The sequence below is a fragment of the Pipistrellus kuhlii genome, unplaced genomic scaffold (assembly GCF_014108245.1).
Source record: "Pipistrellus kuhlii isolate mPipKuh1 unplaced genomic scaffold, mPipKuh1.p scaffold_m20_p_1, whole genome shotgun sequence".
In the NCBI taxonomy this organism is placed as follows: Eukaryota; Metazoa; Chordata; class Mammalia; order Chiroptera; family Vespertilionidae; genus Pipistrellus; species Pipistrellus kuhlii.
In genome coordinates this window covers 161795722-161813072 of record NW_023425404.1, presented here as the reverse complement: position 1 = coordinate 161813072, position 17351 = coordinate 161795722, and positions in this window count along the sequence as shown.

Below are 17351 nucleotides of genomic sequence, written 5' to 3'. Positions count from 1 at the left end.
AGCAGACGTGCTAGTGTTTACTGAAGTTTTGCTATGTGTGAAGCATTATGTGATATTTTGCATTAATTATTTTACTTAATGCTGACACTTCAACCATGATGTCAGTGTAATTAATAGTCTCATGTTAATGATGAGAAGACCAAGGACATGAGGTTAGATGAGCTGAGCAGTCACACAGCTGGTAAAACAAGGGAATTTAAACACATGGTGCTAACTCTACTTGAGAAAATTGTAACTGAATTAAAGAACAAATAACTAGATTTTCCGAAAAAGAAAAAGAGAACTACTATGAAATTCTGCATTAACAAGAATAATTAATAGATAAAAATATTCAAATTTTCATGTTCATTTAAATCTGAAAGGAATTAGCCAAATAATAAAGTGCAGGTCAAATAAGAGAATGGGAGAAAACAATGAATGAAGGATGCTAAATCAGCATAAACTGGGGGAAAAAATCATCTCACATGCATGAAATCATGCACACAGTCTGCTTGTGTACAATGAAACAATGGACCAAATCAAGAAAATAAGAATGAGTGTATTTTCCAATAATATTAACACAAAAAGATGGCACTATGTCCATTTAAATCATGGTAGAAATCATAAACAACAGTTTTTACAAAACTAAATGAAATGCCACAAACGAAAAAGTATTTTTCCTAAAATATTTTGTAATGTTAGCAATTTTTTACATACATTTAAATGTTTTTGTCCCTTAGTTACATTTTTTTAGGAGAATTTGGGGAAATAATAAAAATAAAATTTTAACTCATGGTAGTTTAAATATAAAATTATAAGATACCCTATCCTGGCCAGTGTAGCTCTGTGCTTGAGCATCAACCTATGAACCAAGAGGTAATGTTTTGATTCCTGGTCAGGTTGCAGGCTCAATCGCCAGTGTTGGATATGCAGGAGGCAGCTGATCATTGATACTCCCTCATCATTGATGTTTCTATCTCTCTCTCTCCCTTCCTTCCTCTCTGAAATCAATAAAAATATGTTTTATAAAAAAGATATCCTAATGAAATAATGAGATACTTTATTGAAGTTAAATTTTCAGGTCCATGATTTGCTGAAGAGGATAGCTATATGATGATGTTAATTATTTTGATCCTAAAGGTAAATATTAACTAAAATATATTAAACTAATCCATAGTTCTCAAGTTCACAACCAAGATAATTCTAATATATTCACCATTTTATATGTTTTGCATTTTAATTTAATTACATAAAACAAAATATTTTAAGTTTTGTTCACTGTTATTTTGTTCTTTTCAATTTTTTTCTGAAATAGGAGAATTCCATTTTTACCTATCAATGTTAAATGTCATTTAATTTAAACTTAGTTGATTATAAAATAATCGACTAAAAGCATCTTAATAAATTAATGAGGGTTTAAATATATATCAATTATTTCATTACTTAACAACACATCAAGTTATTGCTAATAAGAAATATCAAATATGTTCATGTCATATTCATACTAATTTTATCTTCTTTTCTATAAATATTGAGAACGGAATAATCCCCTATTGCTCATGGGTATTAGTAGAGACTTTTGTAGCAAAGAATAAAAAACAAGATATTCAAATTGATTGCCATGAGCCAAAGAACTGCAGATTTTCCTCATTGTTGGTGGTAGTTGTTTTATTCTTTAATCATTCCTGTATGAAAGTGCTAGGATTGCCGACCATGCAGCATAGGAAGAGGCCAAGGCTGCTGGAATTGATGAGGAGCCAAACTGTGCTGCCAGGAAGTTCTTTGGTTTTTGTTTGCCTCCAGCATTTGGGCAACTGGCACCTTGTGAAGATGTGGACACTGAAATAATGAGGACTCTCAGGGCTGAAGAAATAGGGAAAGTTCCTGCAGAAGAGTCCCAAGACTAAGGTGATACACTGTGAAACTGACTCACTAAACATAAAATTTCACTTATTCTATCTCATCTTCTGGAATCCAGTCATATATAGTGATGGGTGGAAAATAGGTTGTAATAAATATTATATTCAAAGGAAGGTTTTTATTAAATTCAGTGTAGATGCTGGCTTAAATTTTATAAATTAACTACTCATACAAGAATTTATCATTTATATATATAAAAGCCTAAGTGACCGAACAACTGGTCGACCAGTTGCTATGATACACACTGACCACCAGGGGGCAGACACTCGATGCAGGAGCTGCCCCTTGGTGGTCAGTGTGCTCCCCCAGCAGGAGCACCACTCTGCTGACTGATGGGCACCAGACTCTGGGCTCAGAGCTGGCGAGCACCACTGTGGTGGCTCGAGTCTCTCCAAATTGGGACTGACTAGGCATGAGTCTGCCTGCAGCAGGCACAGCAGGGCCGAGAGGAGCGGGAGCAGCAGGCAGCATTGGACTGTCAATTTGGACTCAATCCCTGCAGGCCAGGCCGAGGGACCCCACAGGTGCACAAATCCATCCACCGGGCCTTTAGGATCATATAACTAGCTATAATTTGCTAGGAAGAAAGCTGATATGTTTGCTCAATAGCATAAGTTAAAAAAGACCATATATGTAAACAGGTTTCTGTTTGTTTTGTTGGTGTTTGTTTGTTTGTTTGTTTGTTTTTAAAGAGAGAAGAAAGGAGAAAGAAAAATATCAAGGAGAAAGATGTGTCCTGACTGGGAATGTAACCAGCAACCATGCTCAACCAACTGATCCACACCGGGTTTTGATACCTTTGTTAATTGTTCATGGAACAGGCTTCTGGGAAAATTTACCAATTATAATCTCATGTACTCTCATATACTGTTGGTGGAAAATGAATCTGGAACATCTTTTATAGGTTGGTTTCACAGTATCATTAAGTACCTTTAAAATGTGGGTACTTTTACAACCAGCAATTATTATTATTTTTAAAAAAATTTGAGGAGAACAAGATGGCAGCATAGGTTAATGCCTATATTGGCCACTTCCCACAACCACGTCAAAATTACAATTAAAATACAGAATAACCATCATCCAGAACTGCTGGAAAGCTGGCTAAATGGAAGTCCTACAACTAGAGAAGTAAAGAAGAAAGCATACTGATACTGTTCGGAGGTGAGAGGCGCCAAATGGGCTGGTCTGGCACCCACGTGTGCCATTTTTTTAATAGAGAAGGAGATTATCTCTGTGGAGGCCGCCCAAAGGGGCAAGGGGCCCCAGCCCCACACCAGATCCCTAACCCAGGGTCCCAGAGCTGGGAAAAGAAGTCCCTATGGGAAGTAAGAAATAGGGGCTGTGAAAACCAGTGCAGATTGGGGCTCAGTAACACAGAGGCTGCTGAAGTCCTAGCTGTTCCTCTCAAAGGCCTGCACCACAAACTGAATTTTCAAGGTCCCACTTCCTCTGAACTCCAGCATCAGGGCAAGGCTCTGGGGAACACAGACACATATGAAGAGGAACTCCTGGGCAGCTTTCTCCCAGTCAGAGGTGCTCACATTGATCGTGGTTCCTATGCTGGGACCATCACAGGCTGACTGCCAGGCATTTCCGTTTGCTCTGCCCTGGTGATTCGCTATTACCCTGCCTCATTCAATTTACAACCCCATCCAAGCTGTGTGCAGCAGCTTTTGCATATGAAAAGCCTGTCCTTGCTCAGGCTACAAGCTCTCAAACAAGCTGCAGCTGGGTCAGGGAGCCCCAAACCTATCAATAAAAGGCCCAGGAATCAACACTTGCCTGCCTTGCTTAATAGCTGGGCACTTCCAGACTGAAACAATAAGAAGGAATCTGCAGATCTCTCTATAGCTCCTACTATAATAGATGGTCCCAGACAGTGGCTGACTTTGCACCTCCCTAGCAACCCAAGAGCCATTGTACCCAGTGACTAGTGTCAGATCATATTACAACTCCACACACCCAAGGGGCAGATTCAGTGAGCAAAAAAGCCCCACTGAAGCAAATACTACTCTATAAGGGTGTCTCCTGCAAAGTAGCTCTCCCACTGTAGTACCAGCTGATCCTCACAGCCAATTGGCCTGAAGGTCAATTCCTCCCATAATACTAATAACAATAAAGTTTCAAGTATGACAAGATTATACTTACAGCCTACAAAGGAATGTACCTAGAATTCCTAGCTGATCCCTGTAGAATACCTGCTACACAAGGCTACTCTACCAACTCAAGGAGACATAGCAGCTCTACCCAATACATAGAAACAAACACAGAAAAAAAGGGAAAATGCAGAGACAAAAAAATATGTCACAAATGAAAGAAATGGAAGAAAATGGATATTCTATTGGATATTGAATTCAAAACCATGGTTATAAAGATACTCAAGAATCTTATAGAAACATCCAAAAAAAAAAAAAGGAAAAGGAAAAGGACCAATCAGAAATTAAGCATACACTGACTGAAATAAAGAATAATATACAGAATTCAACAGTAGACTAGAGGATCCTGAGAATCAAATAAGTGATTTGAAATATGAGGAAGCAAAAAACACTCAACCAAAAGAGCAAAAAGAAAAAAAGAAGCCAAATATATGAAGATAACATAAGCAGCCTATGGGACAACTTCAAGAATACCAACACCCAAATAGAAGAAAAGAGAGAGCAAGATATTGAAAACCTATTTGAAGAAATAATGACAGAAAACTTCCTCTACCTGGTGAAAGAAGTAGACTTACAAGTTCAGGAAGCACAGAGAACCATAAACAAGAGGAACTTGAAGAGGGCACCAAGACACATCATAAGTAAAATTCCAGGGCTAAAGACAAAGAGAGAATCTTAAAGCAGCAAGAGAAAAGCAGTTAGTTACATACAAGGGAATGCCCATATGACTGTCAGCTGATTTCTTAACAGAAACTACACAGTCCAGAAGGGAGTGGGAAGAAATATTCAAAATTATGAATAGCAAGGACCTGCAACCATGATTACTCTACTCAGCATAGCTATAATTTAGAATGGAAAGTTAGATAAGAGTTTCAGAGACAAGAAAAAGCTAAAGGAGTTCACCACCAAACAAGCATTATATGAAATGTTGAAGGGTATTCTTTAAGAAAAAAAAAAAAAAAAAGATAAAAAATATGAACAACTAAATGGCAAAAAAATACATATCTATCAACAATTGAATCTAAAAATAAAAACAAATGAATAGAAATCTTTTTTAAAAAAAATATATTTTATTGATTTTTAACAGAGAGAGAAAGGGAGAGAGATAGAGAGCTAGAAACGTCGATGAGAGAGAAACATCGACCAGCTGCCTCCCGCACACCCCCTACCGGGGATGTGCCCACAACCAAAGTACATGCCCTTGACTGGAATTGAACCCGGGACCTTTCAGTCCAGACCGACGCTCTACCACTGAGCCAAACCGGCTTCGGCAAATGAATAGAAATCTTAATTAACAGAATGAACTGGTGAACAAAATAAAAATAAGATGCATGGAAATGGAATAGAATGATGATTCTCAGAGGGAAGGGGGATAGGGGGGGCATGAGGAGATTAAACAGATTTTAAATGCATACTAGAGGCCCAGTGCATAAATTTCTGCATGGGTGGGGTCAGGCCAGCCCATCCCCAGTTGGGTGGATTGGGGCCAGGCCTTTGGGAGGAGGAGATGGTGAGCGATTACCTGGTAGGCCCTGTCCCTAATTGTCATAGGGGGGCAATCAGGGGTGGGACTGACTGCAGGAAGGTGCTGCGGTCCAATGGGGTGGTGGGGGCCCATTGGGGGTGGGGCAGGTGGGGGGAAGGGGCTGCACGAGGTTGGCTGGTCATCCCTGCATCCTATTAGGGTGGTGGGGCCAATTGGAGGTGGGGTTAGCTTGGGGTGGGACCATGGGAGGTTGGCAGGCAGCTCTACTCCCAGATTGAGCCAGTTTGCTTGCTGCAGAGGGAGTCCTAGCTACAGGTAGTTCTGGTCATTACAGTGTTCCTGTTACTGGCTTTTTATATATACAGATTTGCAGTACCTATGGACACAGATAATAGGCTGATATGTGGTTTATGGCCATTCTGATTACATCACTAACTTACTCAACAAAAACAGGACAAATCAGATCCAACTGTGTAAGAAGTTCCTTTTAAAGGAAAATGTTAGATCACACACAAAAAAATTTAACATGTACCCAAGATAGCAGATGATATAGGAATGGAATATTATATAAATAAATTCAGAAAATCAAATACACATTTTATATAAATTCTATAACATATTTATGTACTTAAACTTTAAGGACCTAATAAATAGAAAACTAAATATCTTAAAATATTAGCTATATAACTTTTACTTCTTTGCTAATTTAAAATTTATTCTTGAATCTCATTCTCTCTCTTTAAATTTTTTTTACACTCTTAAAGCATATTCCAGTATCCAAATATGTAATTCATATCACTTCATCCCAAACTGACATTTCAAAAGATGAGTTCAAATACATTTGCAGAGATATTTTTTAGTTCATTCAAGCTGAGCAGTACTTCTTATCTTTTGAAATGTCAGGTGGCTGGTCTAAGGAATATGGAAACAGATATCTTTTTTAAGCAACATCACACATGGACATAGAATTATGACTTGGTTTCTCTAAGCAAACTGTTGGAAAATTATTAGTTATTTGTGTGCAGACATTTTTTTGGGGGGGTAGGGGCAAGCATTGCAAAAGAAGAAAATCAACCATTTTAATTAATTTGTATTGGGAGTTTGGTTTTAAGTCTCTTTTTTATATTATCTATTTTGGACTTTTTAATCACTTTATGTAGATTAAAAGTTTTATTTTCATTTAGTGAAGCAGTACTATAAAAACCAACAAACTCCATGATGTAGAACAAATATTTTAATAGAATTTTTGAAATCTACATTTGACATTAAAATATTTTTAAAATTGCAAGCCACATATAACATTTTTTTAAATTTAATTTATTATGGAATCACATAATTTTATTCATCCCCCCATTCCCATCCCAAACCCCTCCCCACATTTGCCCCCACCTCCCTGTTGTCCATGGCCACATACATGCATACAAGTCCTTTGGTTGATCTCTCCCTCTTACCCCCACCCTCCCCTACTTTCCCTCTGAGGTTTGAGAGTCTGATCGCTGTTTCTCTTTCTCTGGGTCTGTTTTTGTTCATCAGTTTATGTTGTTCATCACATATAACATTTATATATTCTTAACCCCGTGTAAATGTTTACAGGTCCCATATTTGCTTAAAATTATTATAGGGATGAGTTTGTGCATTCAATGAATATAGCTGACTAAACACCTGAACTACTAAAATTACTAATAAAGAGATTACACTAAAAAAAAAAAAAAAAAAAAAAACACACAATGTCGTAAGGAGCAAGAGAATAAGAAAGGCGACAGAAAAAATATTTTGGAAGATGAACTGCAAATATAGTTGATAATAATCTAAGTGGTCCAAGGAAGTTGAATCTTAAATCAACAGGTAGAACAGTAATTAGCAACTTGATTTTTATTATGAGTTCCAAGAAGGCTCTGAAGTTTATGGCAGAATGATGGAATAAAAACATGAATTTGGTTGAAGTGTGTTTTAAAAATAATTGGTTTCTCAGATATTGTCTCCTAATCTATGTAGTTAAGTGTGCTGCCCTCTTCTTTATCTCATTCAAACCTGGAGTTTTATTCTCTGAAAAAAGTAAAACAAAAGCCTCTGTTCTCTCTCTCTCTCTCTCTCTCTCTCTCTCTCAGAGGGGAAGAGAGGGCGGGGGAGAGAGAGAGAAACATCAGTGTTAGATACATTGATTGGTTGCCTCCCACACGTTCCAGGGATGGAACCTACAACCCAGATACATGGCCTGGATGGGGAATAGAACCTGCAACCCTTCGTCTCTGAGCCAACGCTCTAACTATTGAGCAACACTGGTCAGGATGTTCTCATTTATATCAGGCAGAACGAAGATAAGAATAGCTTCCTGCATATTTTAAGTTATTATATTAGTTGTCTATTTTGACCCCAACACTCAACAACTTGAAACAATATTGATCACCTTACAGTTCCTATAAATCTTGGAGCTGGACACAGCTTAGCTGTATTATGTGGTTCAGGGTCCCTCAGAGGCTGAAATCAAGGTATTGGATAGAGTTATAGTCATTCCAATCCTTAACTGGCAAAGGATTTCCTTTTAAGCTCAGTCACTTTCTTGTTGGCAGGATTGTGTTTCCTGTAGGCTCTTAATCAGAGGCAATCCGCGGTCCTTGCCATGTGAGTCACTTCAACATTACATCATGCTTCATCAAAGTGAGCAAGTCAAAAAAGTGAAAGAGTACACAAGTAAGATAAGAGTTATAATATTTTACAATCTAATTTCAGAAATTATATTCTATCACTTTGCCTGTTCATTAGAAGAAAGTCACTAGATCAGCCCACATTTAAGAGGAAGGGACTACACAGGATATAAATACCAGAAGGTGAGGTCATCGGGAACACCTTGGGAAGTGTGCCCACCACCAAGTTCTATGTATGAAACACCAGATCTGTCAATCTTCCTTGCCCACTTAGCTTTGAATTCAGGAACAGGGACAAGACATAATATGGAGTAATAAAAAACAAACAAACAAACTTTTGAAAATTAAGTGTATATTGACTGAAATGAAAAATTCAATAAAAGTTTGGTTATATAGAGAAGAAAATGAAGCAAAGAAGATACTGCAAAGTGACTATAACAAATTCAGAGGACTTATCATAAGGTCAAACATTCTAAAATAATAATTCCAGAAAGAGAGAAAATAGAGTAAAAGAAAATCAGCAAAGAAATAATTAAAGTAAACACCTGAAAATAAAAGACACAAGTTTGCACATTTAAAGTCCCATACCACATGGTTTAAAATAGATAAGAACAGACTAGTTCAAAGGCACATTGACATGACATTTCAGAATAATCATGAAAAAGAGGAGTCTATTAACTTCAAGAAAAAGGGAAAAACATTAACAAAAAATTCAGAAAAAAGAGTTAGTAATCAGAATCACTTTAAGTGTGTGAATAGCAGCACTGGATAATTGAATAACATGAAGCAGTGTCTTCAAAATTCAACAGAAAAAATATTTCCAAATTTTACTTTTTACATCCAGCTGAAATATTACTATGTGCAAGGATTGAAAAAAAAATTGTATTTTTTATAATAGTATTTCTCATTCAACCTTTCTTAAGAAATTATTGGATGATGTGCTTTACCAAACTAAGCATATAAACAAAGAAATAATTATAGAAAATATGTCTCCAGCACTGAAATAAATAAAGAAGACTAGAATTCTCAGAATATGTTCAAGGATGATCCCAAGATGAGATTTGTATTCCAGGCATGGAGGGTAAACAGTCCTCATTGGAGAGATTAGAAAGTTTTTAGAAAGATTCCTTTTAGAAGATAAAATTTATAGAATGGTTGATGTGTATTAATGCTAGAATAATAATATAATTAGCAAATAAATTGTGATTATTTTAATAATAGGTAGAAAGAAAAAGTTATTTAGGAAAAAACAAAGTTTTAAGAAAGAGACAAGTAATATGATTATCTCTTGCATGACTTGTTAATAGCATTCACACAGTAACAAAATTGCAAATGGTCAATGTAGATCTAATAACACTTTTGATAAATAAGAGTGATGAGAAGCTGTAATGGAATGGTTACAGAGGAATGATGAAAGAGAATCAATTTTTTATCTTTCTAATTGCAAAATCAATAGGTATTGTATAAATCTTTAAAAAATTTGATATGCTGAAGTATGTTTATTTTATTTAGAGATATATTGTTATATAAAAAATATTGAGTTAAAAGAGTCAAAATGGTTGATTGGAGATGGAGGTGTCAGGGACAGACATAATGAACCACTGATTTATCAATAAACTTTATAGAACAAATGTGTCTCTAAATTATAAGCATGTATAACATTAACTATAATTAAAAATAAAACTATAGTTAGTACGGTCTTAAATATTTTTCAAAATATTTAACATATGTAATATTTGCTAATTTGTAATTAAAAAAGAGAAAGGGAGAATGGGTAAGAGAAACACCAATTATAAAAGAGAATCATTGATCGACTGACTCCTGCATGCCCCTACATGGGATCGAGCCTACAACCCAGGTATGTGCCTTCACTGGGAATTGAACCATGGCCTTCTGGTTCATAGGTCAAAGCTCAACCACTGAGCTGTGACAGCTGGACATCAATTTGTATTTTATTTATTTATTTATTTATTAAATATTTTATTGATTTTTTACAGATAGGAAGGGAGAGAGATAGAGAGCTAAAAACGTCAATGAGAGAGAAACATCGACCAGCTGTCTCTTGCACACCCCCTACTGGGGATGTGCCCGCAACCAATGTACATGCCCTTGACTGGAATCGAACCTGGGACCTTTCAATCCACAGACCGATGCTCTACCATTGAGCCAAACCAGTTTCGGCCAATTTGTATTTTAAATGTGAGCATTATATTTTAAATTTTATACCTGTCAATAAATGTGCATCTCATTCCATTATATAATTTTTCAGTTATGTAGTTTTATAGTATTCTGATATACTAGAGGCCCAGTGCACAAAATTTGCACTCGGGGGTTTCTTCAGCCTGGCCTGCACCCTCTCTCAGTCCGGGAGCCATCAGGAGATGTCCAACTGACAGTTTAGGCCCACTCCCCATAGAGGAAATGCTCCCCTTGGGCCTAAGCCAGGCACTCAGATATCCTTAACACTGCCACGGAGGTGGAAGAGGCTCCCGCCACCACCACTGTGCTTGCCAGCCTTGAGTGAGGCTGGCTTCTGGCTGAGCAGTGCTCCCTCTGTGGGGGTGCACTGACCACCAGGGGGCAGATGCTCCCTTGGTGGTCAGTGCACATCATAGAGATCAGTTGAGTGGCCTTAGCATATCGTTAGCATATTATACTTTGATTGGTTGAATGGCTGATTAGGCACATAGCCTATTAGGATTTTATTATGTAGGATGAGTTAGTGCAAAATTTATTAATCTATTTTTTTCACCATTAGCAATGTAATTCTTGCACATGCTTTGTGAGAATTTGTCTAAATGTATATACTTAGAAATAGAACTGAAGGATTGTAAGTTAAAAATTATTTTTTATAAGATATCATCAACTTGTTCTTTATAAAATCTGTAAAAATTTTCATTTGAAATAATCCAAATTTGGCAAGGGCTGCAGGTTGTTGTTTCCTCTGCAAAGAGAGGAGGACGTTCTCCCTTGATAACTGATTTCTCAGTAAAGTGTTCATTTACTTGATTGTTAAATTTCTATACTGCTTTTTCTCTAAAGGGTTCATGGGGTTTTATGTTTTTATTCATTTTCTCTTCTATGCAACAATAAATGCAGGAGGACAGTGAAGTGAAGTCAATATAGGTTTAATAGAAAAATGATTGTGAATCAAAACTTCAAATACCAACAAAGATATTGTTCATGTGTGAAAGAAACATTCAGAGTCTTGTATAGCCTCAAAATAATAACACTCAAATATATTTTCCTCAAACATTTTTCTGAGAAATTTTCCATGTCATCAAGAGATAAACAAAATATGAGCTAAGGAATAGCTATGAGCATTCAACAGCTGAAAATCAAGATTAAATGTATAAAACTATGAATGTCTATGGGAAAGGGTAAGGTTTCAATAGATGTACAGAAATAACTAATGCAGTTATAAACCCAAAATAAAATGTTTAAGTCTAAAAATATTTGCAAAATAATTGCTTTAAATATAAGATTTATAACCTCCAGATACATAAATAAAAACTGGAAAAAATACTAAGAAAGTAATACAAAGAAAATGAGTAAAAGGATCTAAAAATAAACAGTTTAATATTAATAGTAATATAACTAGATTTTTTAAACAAATGTTAAAATCTAAGTAGTTGAATTGAAATTAGACCCTAATTTTTAAAGCACTGCAGAAAGAAGTTAGTAGACCAAAAGACAGAACAAAAGGAACTTCCAAAAAAGCATAGACTAAAATTAAACATTGGGCTGAATATAATTTTATGGAAATAAATATGAGCAGCTTAATTTCCTTGATTATATGTTAAGATACTCAAACTGAGTAACATGGGAAACTATTTCATGTTTTTGATTCACGGATGATTTCTTGTAGGAAATGCTCTTCCAATCAAAATCTGAGTTATAAGAAAGCTTGAAAAAGATTTAGATCATATTTAAATTGATGAAAATGAAAGAAAAAATGATAAATACAAAAAAAAATGTTAACAATGGGATGAAAGGCAATATCCTTTGGACTTCTCTGCCTGTGAAATCCTTCTAATTCTATAATAAGCTGCTCAAATATCACTAGGCATTGAAGCACTTTTCAGTAGGCCCCAGAATGGATGACTCTCTTCCCTTGCAGTTTTGTATTTCTTCCAAGGTAGCACTTAGATTTGGTGGTACTAATGACTTCCCTGTACTAAATAAAGACTCTCGTGACAGAAAGCATGCACTAGTAATTTTTGTTGCCAATGTCTAGAATGAACTGAGAGGAATATATATTTAAGCCATGTTTATGATGTGTCAGGCTGAATTTTTAAAATAATCTCAGCCTCCTTATTCATAGGTAATAACTTTTTTAAAAATATATATATATTTTTATTTATTTTAGAGAGGAAGGGAGAGGGAGAAAGTTAGAAATGCAAAGAAAATGCATAAAAAAATCTAAAAACAAACAGTTTAATATTGACAGTAACATAGCTAGATTTTTTAAACAAATGTTAAAATCTAATTAGTTGAATTGAAGTTAGCACCTGAGTATTTAAAGCACTACAGACAGAAGTCAGTAAAGCAAAAGATGAAACAAAAAGGAACCCCCAGAATGCATAGAACAAAGCATTGAGAGAGAATCAATGATCTGCTGCCTCCTACACCCAGCCACTGGGGATGGAGTCCACAACCCCTGCATTGCCCTGATCTACTGTAGAATCCAACTGTGGCCTCCTGGCTCATAGGTTGACACTCAATGAATCAGCCAGGAGGGCCGGGCAAAGTAATAACTTTTCATAAAGTATCATTCCTTATGATTTTGTCATAATCACCCTATGTTAGAATTGTGTCTGATTCATACACCCTTGAATGTGTTAGGAATGTTTTCTAACTCTAAAATCATGGTATATTTACTTGAAAAATACTAAAAGAAAAATGCTGATTTTTAAGTATCTTTGAATTTGAAGACTAGCAGATTTATAACCGAGTAACTAAATACACAGCATTTACCCCTGATCTTTATTTTTCCCCATCTTCTTATTAAACAGTCTTTAAAGGGTTATATTTTGGAATAGTAGCAAACTATAAGGAACACATTCTGAGGCCAAATGCTTTACATCTTTTTATCATTATGAGAAAATCACCAAAGTCAATATGATATCAAAGAGTAAATCTAGATCAGTACTTGGAATTGTTTTTATGTTGGAATTTTTTTTTTCATGGAATATGCTTTTCATTCTAGCTTAATGAAAAACTTTTGATGATATCCCAATTACCAATTTTAAATAGAAGTCTAAATTACAAAACAAAAAGAAAGAAAAAAGCAACTCCTTGTTTTAGTTTAGAGAAACTAAAATCAGTTTTACTATTTTATTTAAGTACAAATAAAACTTTTTGTTAATAAATATTTAGAAACACAAGTATTATATTCTAATGAAGCTCTGTGCATGAGTATAATTTCTATTTGAACTTGCACACAACTAATGGTAAAATTGTTATAATTGTGTTTAGGTGTGGCTGAAATAGCTCAATGCCTCCTGAAGAACCATTTTCAAAATTTAAACAAAGTATTTGCTATATATCCATTTCTAGAACTGGAACTTTTCATTGTTTTCAAGTCAGTTCCAGCTCCAATTTTATAATCCAATGTATTCACATGTACCCTATCTTGAGAATGGCTAATGAGGGCAGGTAAATTCACCGATTCATTCTGACTCCGTTTCAGGTGTTGAGAAGTCATAAGTTGTATGAATTTTGATTTGAGTTGTTTGGCAGTTTCTTTGTATTCTTTCTGGACTGCAGTTCTCAAATCTGAAACAAGGAACTCTTTGCCACGGGAAGACATTACCAAAACCCGTTGATTATATTAAAGCACACTGGTATTTCAGGTCATGCAAACTCTAGAAATGAAGTACGGCGAATTTGGTCAGCCATGAAATAAAAATTGTAATTGTTTCATGTTTGTTACCCTGAAGCATATAGAGTAATGGGAATGTTATCACTAAATTGAGCACCCGACCAGAGCTGTAGAATACACTTGCAAAAAAAATCTTAAATACAAACTGCATCTATGAAGGAATTGCTAAATTTAGCTATGGCAACCTGTAAGATTGGAGATTGTTTGTTTCTGCAGAGGCCTCTGCTTCTCTGTAGTAAAAATGCCAGCTTGACACAAATATGTGTTCAGCTCAGGACTAAAATATTTTGGAAGTTTTGTTGAAATTTACATTGACTAAGAATGATGCTGGAAAATGACTCATTCTAAAAAAAAAATGTGCCTACATATCTTTTAATCTTTATACTCAGTTGTTCCAAATATTATCTTTAATTATTTAGATAAATTACCTAAAAATCATGTAATTTACATTATGTACTCATGTAGACTAGCATAATTATGTATTCACAAGCATCATTACTAATAGACTGGCCCAAAACCTTGCTGCTTCTTTTATATTTGTCATTTAGTGAAAAACAGAGAAAATACTAATAATAAAATTTCTAGATAGGTAGCTAATAAGCAATTATTTGGGCGTTTTAAATTAGATAACAGAAAAGTTAACACTAGCATTTTCTGCAAACCAGTGGCCCCAAATATTTTTCTATAATACATCCTATCATTAAAATATTTTTGATAAATATGCCAAAACTAGAGGCCCTGTTCACAAAATTCGTGCACTGGGGTCCCTCAGCCTTGCCTGCACCCTCTCCAATCCAGGACCCCAATCCCTGTTTATTTGATTGGGCCTAAACCGGCAGTCAGACATTCCTCTAGCAATCTGGGACCACTGGCTCCTAACTGCTCACCTGCCTGCCTGATCACCCCTAACTGCTCCCCTGCTGGCCTGATCGCCCCTAGTAGCCTTTGCTGTGGCTCCACACCTAGAAACCAGGGTTCCCTCCTCTGGCTGACCACAGGCACTCAGAACCTGGGCTTCCCTCCCTCTGGCCGGCTGCAGGCACCTTGGACCTGGGGCGGCTTTAGCCGGGCCAGCCACAGCTGCAGGGTAATGTGGATGCGGAGCTTTGCCTTGGATTGCAGCTACAGGTGCCCAGGACTGCAGGGCAGGTGGCTTCTGCCTTTCTGGACTGCAGCCGCTGGCACCTGGAACTGCAGACAGGCAGCTTTGCCAAGGTGTGGCTTTGCCAGGAAGGATGTCCTGATGGACATCCAAAAGATGTCCAGTCTAATTAGTATATTACCCTTTTATTAGTATAGATATGTTTACTTATTTATATGTTATTTAAACATACTTCTTTGCTAATGCATTTTCTATCATCTAAATCATTATAAAATTCAGACTTTAAAATAATTAAAACTTCTTTTAAAATTTTATTAACTACACTAGAGCCCTGATGCACAAAATTCATGCAAGAGTAGGCCTTCCTTCCCCCTCTGTTGCCCAGGACCTGGGCTTCCCTCACAGTTCTGTCTTTGCCCAGAAGGTCATCCAAAAGGAAGTCTGGTCTAATTAGCATATTATGCTTTTATAATTATAGATATGTACATTAATACTTATAGATATGTCTTTTTGATGATTTAGCAACTTTTTGCTGACTTCTTGTCATGTCAGTTTAGACATGACATCACTGTCTTTGTCTTGCTGTGTGGCCTACTACTGATTGAATTCAACTGATAAGTATCAGTTCTGCCATTTTCTGAAGTCTTCTCATCTTTGCATTATTAACCATAAATTAGCTATAATATATGTGAATTTAGCAAAAATTATTGTGGGCCACTTGTCCATCTTATGAATATTGTATTAATTAAAACTATAGAACATGCTGAAACTGGTTTGGCTCAGTGGATAGAACGTCGGCCTACGGCCTCTTCCTTTCTGTAAAAAAAAACCCAATAAAATATATTTTAAAAAAAACTATAGAACATATAGTATGGAAGTTCATTTAGCTATACACATGCAAACTTCAAGAAGTAGAAAATGCTGCCGGGACCGGTTTGGCTCAGTGGATAGAGCGTAGGCCTGCGGACTGAAAGGTCCCAGGTTCGATTCCGGTCAAGGGCATGTACCTTGTTGCGGGCACATCCCCAGTTGGGGGTGTGCAAGAGGCAGCTGATCGATGATTCTCTCTCATCGATATTTCTAACTCTCTATCCCTCTCTCTTCCTCTCTGTGAAAAATCAATAAAATATATTTAAAAAAAAAAAGAAGTAGAAAATGCTAAGGCAAACAGAAGATTAAATATGATACTGTCAATCTCTTCAGAATGTGGAACTTTCACTCTTCATATACAACACATTGAATGCCATTGTGACATGTGAAGGACTAAGCAAGGAACCAGTGTATTATAATTCTGCATATTCAAACTCTCCAGGGGATTGTCCCAGTTTGCAGGCAACCTCCTTACACTAGTTGTCTTCCAACTGGGTGTTCATAGCCTGAGGGTTATAAGATACAAGCACGGACGGTTTTAAGGAAACCAATTTCTATTCCTCACTTTCACATGGATTCTTTCTTAATACTGATAAGTTTTCTGAGCCAAGCAGTTTCTTTCCAAATCTCCTCAGTATATTTACCTATACTTTACTAGAGGTTCAGTGCACAAATTTGTGCATGAGTGGAGTCTAGCCAGCCTGGACCCAATAAGCATATAGGGCCTGGGCCTGTTGGGAGGAAGAGACAGTGGGAGTTTGGCCAGCTAGCCAGCTAGCTAGGTTGGGGCCTAATATAGCCAGGCCTTCTGGGGGGTGGGGGGGGGGGAGGCTGCAGTTGGCCCTACCCCAATTGGAGTGGGGGGGCTGATTGGAGGTGGGGCTTGCCATGGGAAGGAGCTGTGGGTAGTATACTGGTTGGCCCTGTCCCCGATTGGTATAGGGGGGGCCAATTGGGGGCAGAGCTGGATTGGGGTAGTGGGGGGTGATTGGGGGTGGGGTTAGCTGTGGGGAGGAGCTGTGGTGGTAAGCCAGCTGGCCCTGCCCCTGAATGGTGTGTGTGTGTGGGGGTGATCAGGGGCAAGCCAGGGGGAAGGACTGGGGCCAATTGGGGTAGTAGGGGCCATTTGTGAAAGGACCAGGAAGGGGGAGAAGCTGCAGGAGATTGGCCAGCTGGCCCCACTCCTATTGGGGTTGGGAGTGATCTGGGGCTAAGGGAGGGACTGCAGGTCAATCGGGGTGGGATGGACCAATTAGGGTGGGAGAGGCTAATTAGGGGTAGGGCTGGCTCAGCCATAGGAGGTTGGCTG